The 12,421-nt window shown below is 36.6% G+C and overlaps 1 pseudogene; it reads right to left on the minus strand.

The window, feature by feature from the left end:
* Positions 1-3,753: 3,753 nt before the first annotated feature.
* LOC121828456 (U2 spliceosomal RNA) lies at positions 3,754-3,893 on the minus strand (annotated as a pseudogene).
* Between the last annotated feature and the right edge of the window lie 8,528 nt (positions 3,894-12,421).

Raw genomic sequence — 12,421 nt, forward strand, 5'->3', positions numbered from 1 at the left:
ATTCTGTATTACTTAGACAGCAAGCTGGACCTCTGGGAACATTTTATTGTTCCAGCTAGAAGAGTACAACCTCAGCTTTCCACAAGATTAGTGGTGTACTCACTACAGCATGCGAGGTCTCCTGAGCATCTTTCATCAGATTTGCACTGTTCCACAGAATCTGTCTTTCCCACACATCATTAAGAAAACAACGCTTCTCATAGAAAGTCTGTGCCACACAGTCAGTTTATTTTGTCCTAAACAGAATTCTTTTTCGAACTTTCACTTGGCGAAGAGATGCCATCATAGACAGGGAATAAATTTCACTTTCCATGAGATGGTGGCAAACTCTGGATTTTCTCCATTCTTTGAGTTGTTGACATCACCAAGATTATTTCTTAGATTAAACCATTCATATTGTAGAATTTGTTTCAAGATCATGTATAAAGATCACAGCCATGAAAGTGTCCATTATAAAAGAGGGGATATTATCAACATAAAGAAACAGGATTGAGCAGCTGACATAAAAATTTTGGTCAGTAAGTTGATGGCAAGTTAAAAAGAGTTTTCCTCATCTAGTATAATATTTGATCTTCAGAAAAGGAGTACAAATTGTCCATACATTACAGTTGAAGGAACTAAAACAGTGATAAATCAAAGATTCTCTTAACCTGACTTAGCAAAGTAAAGCAAAAAACAAAACCATGTCAATGCTGGGGCCAGGGATAAGTCTCAGTAGGTAAAGTGCTTTTCACATAAGCATGAGGTTCTGAGTATAGACTCTTCGAATCTACTGTAGTGCAACTGTGTAGTCAGAGCTCTTCATGGGGGACAGAGAACAGAGATTCCTGCAAAACTCACAGGTTATGTTGTCTAGACTTAAGTGGTAGCAAAAGACAAAGACCCCTACCTTAAACCTCAAATAAGATGGAAGGCAAAGACTCATTCTTGAGGCTTTCCTCAGACATCCACATGTGCCATAACAAGCACACTAAATTGTTTTATTTTTTAAAGCATACTATAGCTGAAGCTTACTGATTGTTTTATACCATACTGTCCAAGACATAGCACATAATTCACTCAAAAGTAATACTAGTTTAGGGATTGTTCTCAGATGAATATAAATTCTGCATGTAATGCATTATAAAATAAACTAAATATGATCAATATACATAAAAATTATAGTCGGTACAAGTTAAAGATTCTATTTTACACCTCAACACACATCAGGGGCAGCTGTGCTGTGAAACTCTTCCATTTTGAGTGTATATAGATTCTGTTCACTATAATTCTGCCAACAATGCTTTTCCTGTCTTGGTGGTAGACGACTATCCTTTATTACCAAGATGATCTGTCAATCAACCAGTTAAAGCAACATGGACAAGGCTATTTCCTACCAAAGCCAATGTACTAATTGCTCATTGCTTTCATTTTTATAGCAATTGCAAAACTTTCTCTAAGCATACTCTATAAATACATATTTTCTCAGCTGAGTTCTCATCTTGGCACTAAAAGACATTGCATACACAAATTGAATCTGAAGTTAATGTCGATGATGTGGACAGCAGCCCTACAAGGTCTTAAGAAGCTGACAATACCCTTATTCTCTGCGCAATTTCTCTTGGAAAATATAGACATCTTGTCAGGAAGAAAACCACCACCAACGACCACTAAAACTCAGGTCTGAGTACTATTGATCTATTGTACATTAATTTATGTTATTGTACATCAGTGAACATGGCTCTTTTTTGACTTGAGATTGACTCAGGTTTACGCTATTTAACCTTTAATTTTAAGCGCTTCTTATTTAATAATCTGTTCATGCTTTCTCTTACGTTTGAAGAGACAGACTTTTTTTTTTTTTTTTTTTTTTTTTTTTTGGTTTTTGGTTTTTGGTTTTTTGAGTCAGGGTTTCTCTGTGTAGCTTTGCGCCTTTCCTGGAACTCACTTGGTAGACCAGGCTGGCCTCGAACTCACAGAGATCCGCCTGGCTCTGCCTCCCGAGTGCTGGGATTAAAGGCGTGCGCCACCACCGCCCGGCTGAGACAGACGTTTTTAAGAGAAATAACTAGCTTAGAGGCTGGGTGGCACAAGCAGTCCCAGGCAGTACACTCGGTGTCACCAGCAGACTGGATACTGGAGAGGGAAAACACAGTACCTGTCTCTAGGTCTCTAGGTGTGGCTCTGTGCTTCACCTTCTGCCTTAAGATTGGAGAAGGGGCTGAGCATAGAGGCACTTTGTTCTTATGGAGTTCTTGGTGGGGGCGGGGGCCACCATTTGCTGTCCACACCTGAGCAGTGGTGGTTTTAAGACAGATTTCAAACTTGAGATGAACACAGACTTTGTCATGAACATTTAAGTTTTTAATAGATTGAAGACAGATCACATTTTATAAGGCTGTAGTTGAGTGACACTCCCGCTGTCTTTGATTTTGTGCTGTTTTGTTTTGGAATTTCATCATGTTCCAGACCATCCAATGCAAGGTAAGAGGCAGTGTTTGTCAGCACTGCCACGAATCTAGGCATCCGAGCATGGCTTATTTGGCCTTCCATCCCATCCTCAGACTTCCTGGAGTGGAAGGTTATCACACTTGGAGGGAGCAGTTCAAAGACAGAAGCTACAGAAGATGTAGACAGACTTGTAGTTGGGGCCAGGTTCTCACTGGATGCCATTTCTGCTATGACCAAGCCTGAAGATTCAAGTTGGCCGCATAGCTCCAACAGGCTTTTAAATGGCACCCCTTATCCCCAAGCTAGCTATAAGGTGGGCAGGGGTTTAGGATGTGAGGGCTGTTTGCTTTTCTGAACATGCTTGTTGACTGAAGTCAGAACTCACTGCACATCTGTGGCCTAATTTGGTTGCTGGTTTTCATCTCACCATGTGAATGATGCCTGCTCCATTGAGAAAATTGTGATTGGGTTCTGCCTTCTCCCTATCAGAATACTCTACAGACAGTGGTGTTAACTGACATGCACTGCCTCTAGGTAGTTTGGAATGATTTTAGAATCTGTGTCTGAGTGCTTCTTGGGTGGAATACAGTTTTGTCCTTGATTATATGATATATTTTTACTCTTCTGCATTCTAATTTAATGGGTGGTTTATACAAAATATAGAAAAAGTCCTTTAGAAAATGTAAAAAAAAAATGAATACCACATTTATAACAGATTAGTACAAATTTTATGACAGTACATTTTCTGCCACCAGCCAAATATTTACTATCATGTGTAGAGACACAGAGAATAGGGAAAATGTTTTATGTATTACCTGTGTTATTCTGTGCACTCTCATTTTCCATGTAAAAATATAAATAATTTCTTATGTATATTGTTCATTTTATTGTATCTATGTTAGGTATATTTCACTTCTGATGCAATATTCATGTAACTCTATAACTAGCTAATTGTGTCTTACTGAGGATAAAGTCACATGAATTTTAAGTGGATTATATGAGCTCAGTTTGACATTTTTCAAGCTTTTTTCATAAGGAAAATATAATTAAATGCCAAAACACTACATTTTCAATTAAATCCCTATTTTTAATCTATATTTGGTACTCATGCCAATTTTGTTTCCATACTTGGGTGACATACATTCCAGGAATTATATAAATCCCCACATTTTAGTGTGCTAATTTAAAACTCAGCCATTAACAGACCGGCAGCTCCTGAGATATCCAATAAACAGAACACTAACGATTGATTTTATCACTAAGTCTTCACCCCACTGTTCAATGTCAGAAGTCTCACTGTTGACATATCCAATTGATATTTTAAAATAATACAAAATAATATGTCGATATTTGTCAATCTTTTGTTGAATGAAGGAGGTATTCAATTTGCTTCATTGTCAGTGCAAATATTATTTGAGCTCTGTTGTTTACACTTGATCTTAGCCAAAAGGCCGAGAAGCGATTGAGCTCTGTTGTTTATGCTGATTTTTAGTTATCTGTCACAGTGTTCTCCCAGTTGACCTCCTCAGAGAGCACTGACCACCTACAGTAAATAAAAGAGTAGCCTAAAAATTGTAATCATAGTGCCACATTAAGACCCTTCATAGACAAATAAAAAATAACCTCTTAACTTCCCTATATTCAATTTTGCATTCTGTCTTTCAGGCAAGAATAAATTCAAGGTAGCTGGTTCAGTTTAAGGATCCACTTTAATTGGATTAGTCACTGTGGAGGGATTTTCTAAATCTCATGATTTTAAAAGCATCATCTACTTTCCTTTCTTTGCACTCTTTTTTCCCCAAAGAAGCCTTTTCCAACCAATTTAAAAGTGCAGAAACCCTACTCCTACTACAGCTTTAACCTCTGTTAAACGCAAATTCCTCTTGGCAGAATAATAATTAAAGAGATTAGTGTTGATAAGCTCCTGAGAGGATTTCTCCAGTAAAGGTTTTCAGGAGAAGAAAAGACCCTGAACTCGAGGAATGAAATAAATACTGAATGAGGAGACCTCACTCACTTTACCTTTTTCTAGGTTCAACTCCAGAAACTAACTGTAAAAATGCAAGGTTTTGTGTAGGAGAGCTTGTTACTGTGGAATTTTCAGCCAGATGAAGCAGCTCCCAACTCTATGGCATAAACATGAAGTGGATCTTCTGTTCTATTGAATTACAAAAGAGTATAGTAACCTAAAAGTGCATGTACATTCAGAACCTCAAGAAATGCTATGCATGCGACTGGAATTCAGGAAAATTAAAAGTTGGCAGGCAATAACTTAATGTTGGAACACATATGAAAACATGACGGGAGCCGTAAGCCTAAGCGACCCTTGACATATATGCTGCCATATTTGGGTTTCTCTCCTCTTTTCTTAGATCTAGGCCTTGCTTAAGTCTCCATAGCACCAGAACCTTTTCCCACAGATACCAGAACCTCTTCTCAGATATCAGGTGAATGAGCTGCAGTTAAGCAATTAGGCAGTTAGACAAGGATAGATAGATAACTTTCAGAGCAACATTTCCTGCTGGCTGAACAGCCCATAATTAAGTCCCTTCCTGCTTAATTAAGCCCCTTCCTGCTCTCAACCCCCTTTGCCTACCTATATATGCCTTGAGAGTAAAATAAAATTTTGGAGCTTGATCAGACGTCCTGTCTTGCTCTCATTCTTTGTGTCTCTTGTCCCTTTCATTCGCCAGTCCTCCATTTAGGTCCCCATTAAAGACCCCGCTGGCCGGGGCAAAAACATATCACCAATAAATAGCATCTTAAGATTTAAAATGATAGCTTGGTGTTTGGTTTGTTCAGTTATATTTGGCATAAAGTATTTTTTATGGAACTAATGAATGACTGAAAATAATGTTAAAAATTGGCAAGGATCTGAAAGATAAATATGAACTTATCCATCAGCAGTGTGTCAAAGTCACTGTTCAGTTGGGTTCAAATCTCACAATCTACACACTGTCAGCATCTAGTGGTACACTTCTTGGCTCATAAAACTTATTAACTGAATACAAACTTTTCTTTTTCACCAACAGAAATTCTGATTGTGTAAGAGGACAGTAAACCCAAGCTTAGTAATTGAGGGAAAAGTAACAAAGTTTCTTACAATGATTATATTTTCCTTACTCTAGTTTATAGTCCTTGGTATTTATCCATTAGAAATAAAGATATCTCTTGTCAAAAGCTGGTCTATACATATCAATAGAAACTGTATTCATAATAAGTATGAAATTTTATTTATACTTAAAGTTGGAAGTATGAGTCCATAAAATAGGAGTGTTGCTGTGGCTTAGGAAGATTGATTATGACACATTGTAAGACATTACACAAAATTACTAAGGTATTATAAAAAAAATAACCTCTGATAAATGCAATGATTTGGCTGAATCTTCAGGGCTGCATGCGTGATGAGAGACACCAGAAACAATAAACTACACATTATAAGTGGGATCTGATATAGATCTGGTCAATGACATATAAACCTGTTTGAAGCAGTGGACTTCAACAAGTAATGCCTTCATCAAGGAGCCTTCTCCCTTCATGTCAAAGAAAGAGGTTCAAGGGACTTGGGAGATGACTGAGTTGATAAATTGCTTTCCTAGCATTAAGACCTGAGTTCAGATCCCCAGTACCTACATCAAAAGCCGGACCCTGAAGCACGCAGCTGTCATCGCAGACAGGCAGAGATATGGTGTGTGTGTGTGTGTGTGTGTGTGTGTGTGTGTGTGTGTGTGTGTGTGTGTGTGTGTTTGAAAGAGAGGAGAGAGGTGATCAAGACAAAAGTAAAACAAACATAAGAAAACTTACAGAGTTTTTCTTCAGTTGTTTTACACTATAGTACATTTCAAATGAATTTCTTCCTGTAGAAGGAAATGATTACTAAAGAGAAAAATCACACATTCAGCAATAAATGAAAAATCTCCAGAAGTGCTAAGTAAATGGCTAAATACGAAGTGCTACTTGTCATAATTTTTATAACATTCATGAGTAGCTATAAAAATATAGTTTTTGTTTGGTATAATTTCTAAAGCATGCAGTTTTATTATATTTGACTACCAAAAAATGGGGGTAAGGGGGTAGGATGGATGTACAGTTCTAAAATTTTATTCTATGAAAGGTGATGTGGTATTAAATTGAAATAGATGATAATGTTAAGCACATATGTATTTTTTCTTACAGGTGTTTTGCTTATATATTATGGCTTCCATCCTATTTTTATTGGTTTTCTGTATGTATGAATGTGTATGTCTCTATGTGCCTTTTCTTTGGCTTTTTTTTTATTTGTTTTGTCCTATTTTGATGCATTTGTTTTTTTTGTTTATATTATTATCAGATATATTATACATAATGATTATATTATATGTATTTTATTATTATTGTTATTGTTATTATTATTATTTCAGATGTCTATCTGCATTCTAAATGTAGAAAGCAAGAGTGTAGAATTGGGATTGGGTGAGTGGGGAAGTGAAAGGATCTGGAAGGACCTGGGGGATGGGAAATCATAATCAGAGTATCTTCAGAATGACACAAACTATTTTCAATTAAATACTGACTTTAAAATATTTATTTATTTATTATGCATACAGTGTTCTGCCTGCAGAAGACCACATGAGAAAAGGAAGAAACAAAGAGCTAAAGAGGCCCACAGAAATCCACAAAGATACCCCCACAAAAGACTGCTGGCAATGGTAGAGAGACAGCCGGGACTGACCTACTCTGGTGATGGGATGGCCAAACACCCTAATAGTTGTGCCAGAAACTCCATCCAAGGACTGAGGAATCTGGATGCAGACATTCACGGCTAGGCCCTGGGTGGAGCGCTGGGAGTCTAATTAGTGAGAAAGAGGAGGGTTTATATGAGCGAGAATTGTTGAAACCAAGGTTAGATAAAGCACAGGGACAAATAACCAAACGAATGGAAACACATGAACTATGAACGAAAGGCTGAGGGGCCCCCAACTGGATCAGGCCCTCTGAATAGGTGAGACAGTTGATTGGCATGATCTGTTTGGGAGGCAGCTAGGCAGTGGTATCAGGTCCTGGGCTCCTTGCATGAGTTGGCTGTTTGAAACCTGGGACTTATGCAGGGACTCTTGACTCAATCTGGGAGGAGGGGACTGGACCATCCTGGACTGAGTCTATCAGGTTGATCCCAGTCCTCGGGGGAGACCTTGATCTGGAGGAGGTGGGAATGGGAGGTGGGCTGGGGGGAAGGGGAGGGGGGCAGGAAGGGAGAGAACAAGGGAATCTGTGGCTATTATGTAGAACTGAATAGTATTGTAAAATTAATAAATAAATAAATAAAAATAAAAAATAAAAACTGACTTTAAAAGAAGTGGAGTTTGAATAAAAACTATGGTAGGAGTAAGAGTATTTTTAAACTAAAAATAATGTAATATCAAAAGATAGCAAAACAAAATCTAGGCATTGTTTAATAACATGTTAAATGTCAATGAAATACATGATCTAATTGGAAGTAGAAATTGTCATAATAAGTTAATGAGAAAAGAAATAGGTAAACAGTGTTCTATTTATAGGAGAAATGATTGAAATACAGAGACAAAATTAAACTGGGAGAAAAAGGACTAAAGAAAATAAACCATGCAAAAATATAGCATAAAATCTGAAATAAAATTGACTTCAACAAAATTCATATCGGTAAAGAATAAAAAGACATTTTTTTATGGATGTAATACTCAAGTCATCATTAAAAACTTATAAATTGAAAATATGATTGTCTAACAATATATAATTTGAACTAAATGTGTACACAGAAGATTCTGTATTTAAGAAATTTTGAATAGCTTTTCCGAGAAAACGTTGTCAGTAACACTACCACCCATGCTATCTTGTTAGTGTGCACAGAGCACTGTGCCCATCAGTGACAGAATGCAAGCAATTATTTCCTATACCTGGTAGAGATTAAAATAAATATATGGTAGAACATAAACAAAATTCAATGAAGATATGGTATTTGGCCACACATGATTAAATTTTCTTCAGTAGGCTAAATATTAGAAGATTGGATAAATATTTCTCCCTTCTAAGTATTAACTAGGTCTGATCCTTCTTAGCTCTGAGATATTGGTATGTTCAGGGAGGTATTACCAGAAACCCGGTAAACATTTATAGATATACCTGAAATTTATATTTTAAAAAATCAGAAAGCAAGAATTATTTATGTTAACTTAATAATATAAGGAGAGACAGAGATAGACAGGGAAAGAGGTGGGGGGAATACTTAACTGTCTACATATCTATTAACTAATTTAAGGTTATTTATTTTTCAGTTTTTCATTTGTCTTCTTTGAAATGGGATCTATAATGGTTAGTGTTCATAATCACCTGGACAAAATCTCATATCTACTTGAGGATAGGCCTCTGAGCCTTCCTGTTATGAGTATTCTGATTACGTTAACCAATTGTGTGAAAAAACATCATAACTGTTGGAAGGACCATTACTTGGGCAGGAGATTCTGGACCATGTAAGTGGAGAAAGCAAACTGAGCGGGATTAAGTGCTGTGGACCATAGAAATATGAAGCAGGAATTCAGCTGACTATAGGGAAAATTAGCTGACTATATAGAAGCAGAGCTCTTCCAGAGGATAAAGCCAAGGAATTTGGGTAATATTAGCTGTTGAGTATACATTAGCCAGTTCCTGCAATGACTTTCTTGTGTGCTATGGTAGCTTTCCCAATTAATTCTTCTTCTAAGAACTTCTAACAGTATTTTTATCTGGGATATCTCTCAAACATTCAAAGACAAAAGGCAGACATAATAAGCATTCCAGACCACCTACTAGTCTCCTGAATTAAGGTAAATATCCATATGGAGACAATGCCTAGGCCAGGGGGATATTAGGTACATAGCTTTGTTTCTTGTGCAAATTAAGCTTAGAACCTCTTTTCTTCCTCAGCCCAAATGGCACCCCAAGACTTTCCCTCCAACAATTAGCTCAGAACAAAAGGGCTTTTTTCTTAACTGGTGCAAGCAACCTAGTACACTGGCCCTGCCTGACCAGAGAGCTGCAGAGCCAGAGGTTGTTGATTGGAGGGAGAGGAAAGAAAGGAATGAGGATAGAGAAAAGAACAAAGACAAAAATGAAAATAAGATGGAAAGAACTTAGAACTATGAGAGGACCGGAGGAGAACGGACAGAGAGGAGCTAAGTATGAGAACAGAATTGAAGCTGTGTAGACAGAATTTTGTCTTAGAATAGAGTAAATAGACTAAAGAGCTCAGTGTACTTAGATTCATTCTCTCAGATTATTTCTCATCACTGGTAGCGTCTCTTCTGGAACCCTGGGAAAAGACTATTAGAGGCTGGACCCCAACAATATTAAGTAGGCATGCATCCATTGCTCTGTGTTCCTGACTACAGATGTGATGTGACCAACTCCTTCAAGGCCCTGCTGTAATGGATCCCTGAAGTAATGGATCATAACCTAGAACTATTAGGTAAAATACTCCCTTCCTTAAGTGGCTTTCATCATGGTATTACTACTACATCTATATACAGTTATAATTTAAAACCAAGTGCATGAGAAAAATTCATAGCCTAGATAACTTCACTCCAGAATATTACCAGATACTTGAGAATCATTTAACATGTATTTGAAAATTAAGTAGGGTGCAACACTTTTTAAATAATCTGATGAAGTCAATATAAACTTGTTAGTAAAACTAGACAAAGTCATTGTTAGAAAACTATAATTTGTCTTATTGTGTCATAAGGATAATTGCAAGAGATACCTACAGGGGGCGCCTGTAGTACCATATATTCATTCTAATCAATTTCCCTTTGGTTGTCAGATTCAGCTATCCTACTCAGCACAATGTCTATCCTTTTCCTATTAACTTGGACATATGAAGAGTCCAAAGTGGCAAAGTAAAAGTCTTTCTTAACTTCTGCTTTAGTGTGATTACTGTTTTGTCTCCTTGTGGATGTATTTTTCTCTCTGGAGTGAAAACTTGTAGGTCATACATTCTTTTATGTTGCTATACAGCAGCAAATAGGAATCAAAAAAAAAGAAAAATTAGTGAAGCAATTTTACTTAATATCAAAATAGTAAAATGGCTCAGAATGCATTTAACCATGAAGGTAAAAGCGCCTATGTACTAACTATAAGACATCACTGAAAAAAATTTAAGAAAATATCATTTAAAAGAAAATATAATCCATGTAAATGAATTAGAGAACTACACTTTTTAAAAAGCCATACTCACAAAATGAGCTCCAGATTCAATGTAATCCCAGTGAACTTGTGGCAGAAAAGCTCATTCTCAAATTCTTGGAAAAACTCACAGGTTCCTGAATAATAAAACCATTGTTGATCAAAAGAAAAGGCACATGCTTGGTATTATAAACACTTACCATAAAACCATTGTGTTCATAGCAGTGTGACATGCACACAGGAGACACACACCAGTGCAACAAAGTACTATCTCAGAAAAGAATCAAGACAAAACTAAAAAAAGAATCATACATGTGACATTTCCAATATTGAAAAGGTAATTGCTTACAGGGACTTTATTAAGGAAGTAATAAAGAACTGTATTAAATATAATAAGTATTTGAAGATTACAGGTCACATGAAGTCAATATCCAGAATATATAAGTAAATTTTACTGTGGCGGTATTGTGTTCCCTGAAATATTGTGCACTCTAATAAACTTATCTGGGGTCAGAGAACAGAACAGCCACAATATTAAACGTAAGAGTTAAGGTGGCAGCACACGCCTTTAATCCTAGCATTCCAGAGGCAGAGATCTGCCTGGATTTCTGTGAGTTCAAGGCCACACTGGAAAGAGCCAGGCATGGTGACTCATGCCTTTAATCCCAGGAAGTAATGGTAGGAGGCAGAAAGGTACTTAGGGCGTGAGGACGAGGAACTATATTTGGTTAAGCTTTTAGGCTTTGAGCAGCACAGTTCAGCTGAGATCCATTCGGATGAGGACACAGAGGTATCCAGTCTAAGGAAACAGGATCAGCTGAGGAAATGGCAAGCTGAGGTAGCTGAGGCTTGTTCTGCTTCTCTGATCTTCCAGCATTGACCCCAGTACCTGGCTCCAGGTTTGTTTTTATTAATAAGACCTTTTAAGATTCGTGCAACACTTTACAAGCCAATGAACAATGAAAAGATACAATTATAGTTTAATAATGAGTATAGGATCTGAGAGAACTTTTCTCAATGAAAAATTTCGGGAAGTACTTGAGCTAGAATATGGACTCACTAATAGGTAGAAATGTATGGCAATGCACTCACAGAAAACTGTTTAGAAATTTCATTGGTTGCTAATTTAAAGTTAAAAATAACACTTGTATAGTGTTCAGATTTTCTAACACTATTTTTATAAAGAGAAATTAAGTCATATGTCCAAATAAAGACTAATTATACATGTGTGTCTGTAACAATGGTTGAAAGTTTGAAAATCTAAGAGCCCACTAACATTTACATTCCATAATTTTAAAAGGAAGAAACTTCTTAGGAAGACATGGATGAATTGCAGTCTTAATTCTTAGTGAAAGAAGGCAGATACAAAGAAGGACAGAATCTGTCTGTTCTCATTTATATAAAGTACAAACTAATCTAAAATGATAAACAACCATTCAGTTCCTCCATGAAGCCTGAAGCCATGGAATGATGAACAGCAAAGAGGCACAAGAAATCTTTTGGGAGCCCTAGATGTAATCTATATTCAGCATAGTGGTTTAATGGGCATATGTAACTGTCAACCTCATTGGCTTACACAATTTAAGTGGAGCTATAGTTCAGGGTATGAATATTATTTCTCAATAAAGGTGTTTCTAAAAAGTGTCATTAGATCATAAAATAAAAGGAGTGTTGCATTTTGAGTCTAAAAAATACATTAGACTATGTTAAACAAGAGTATTGGGGCATAAGCTATTATTTCTTTGTGATTCATCACCATTACTTGAAACAGTACCAAAAAGGCACAGAATACTCTCATCATCTTCTTATGAAATGA

The sequence above is a fragment of the Peromyscus maniculatus genome, chromosome 3 (genome assembly GCF_049852395.1).
Source record: "Peromyscus maniculatus bairdii isolate BWxNUB_F1_BW_parent chromosome 3, HU_Pman_BW_mat_3.1, whole genome shotgun sequence".
Classification (NCBI taxonomy): Eukaryota; Metazoa; Chordata; class Mammalia; order Rodentia; family Cricetidae; genus Peromyscus; species Peromyscus maniculatus.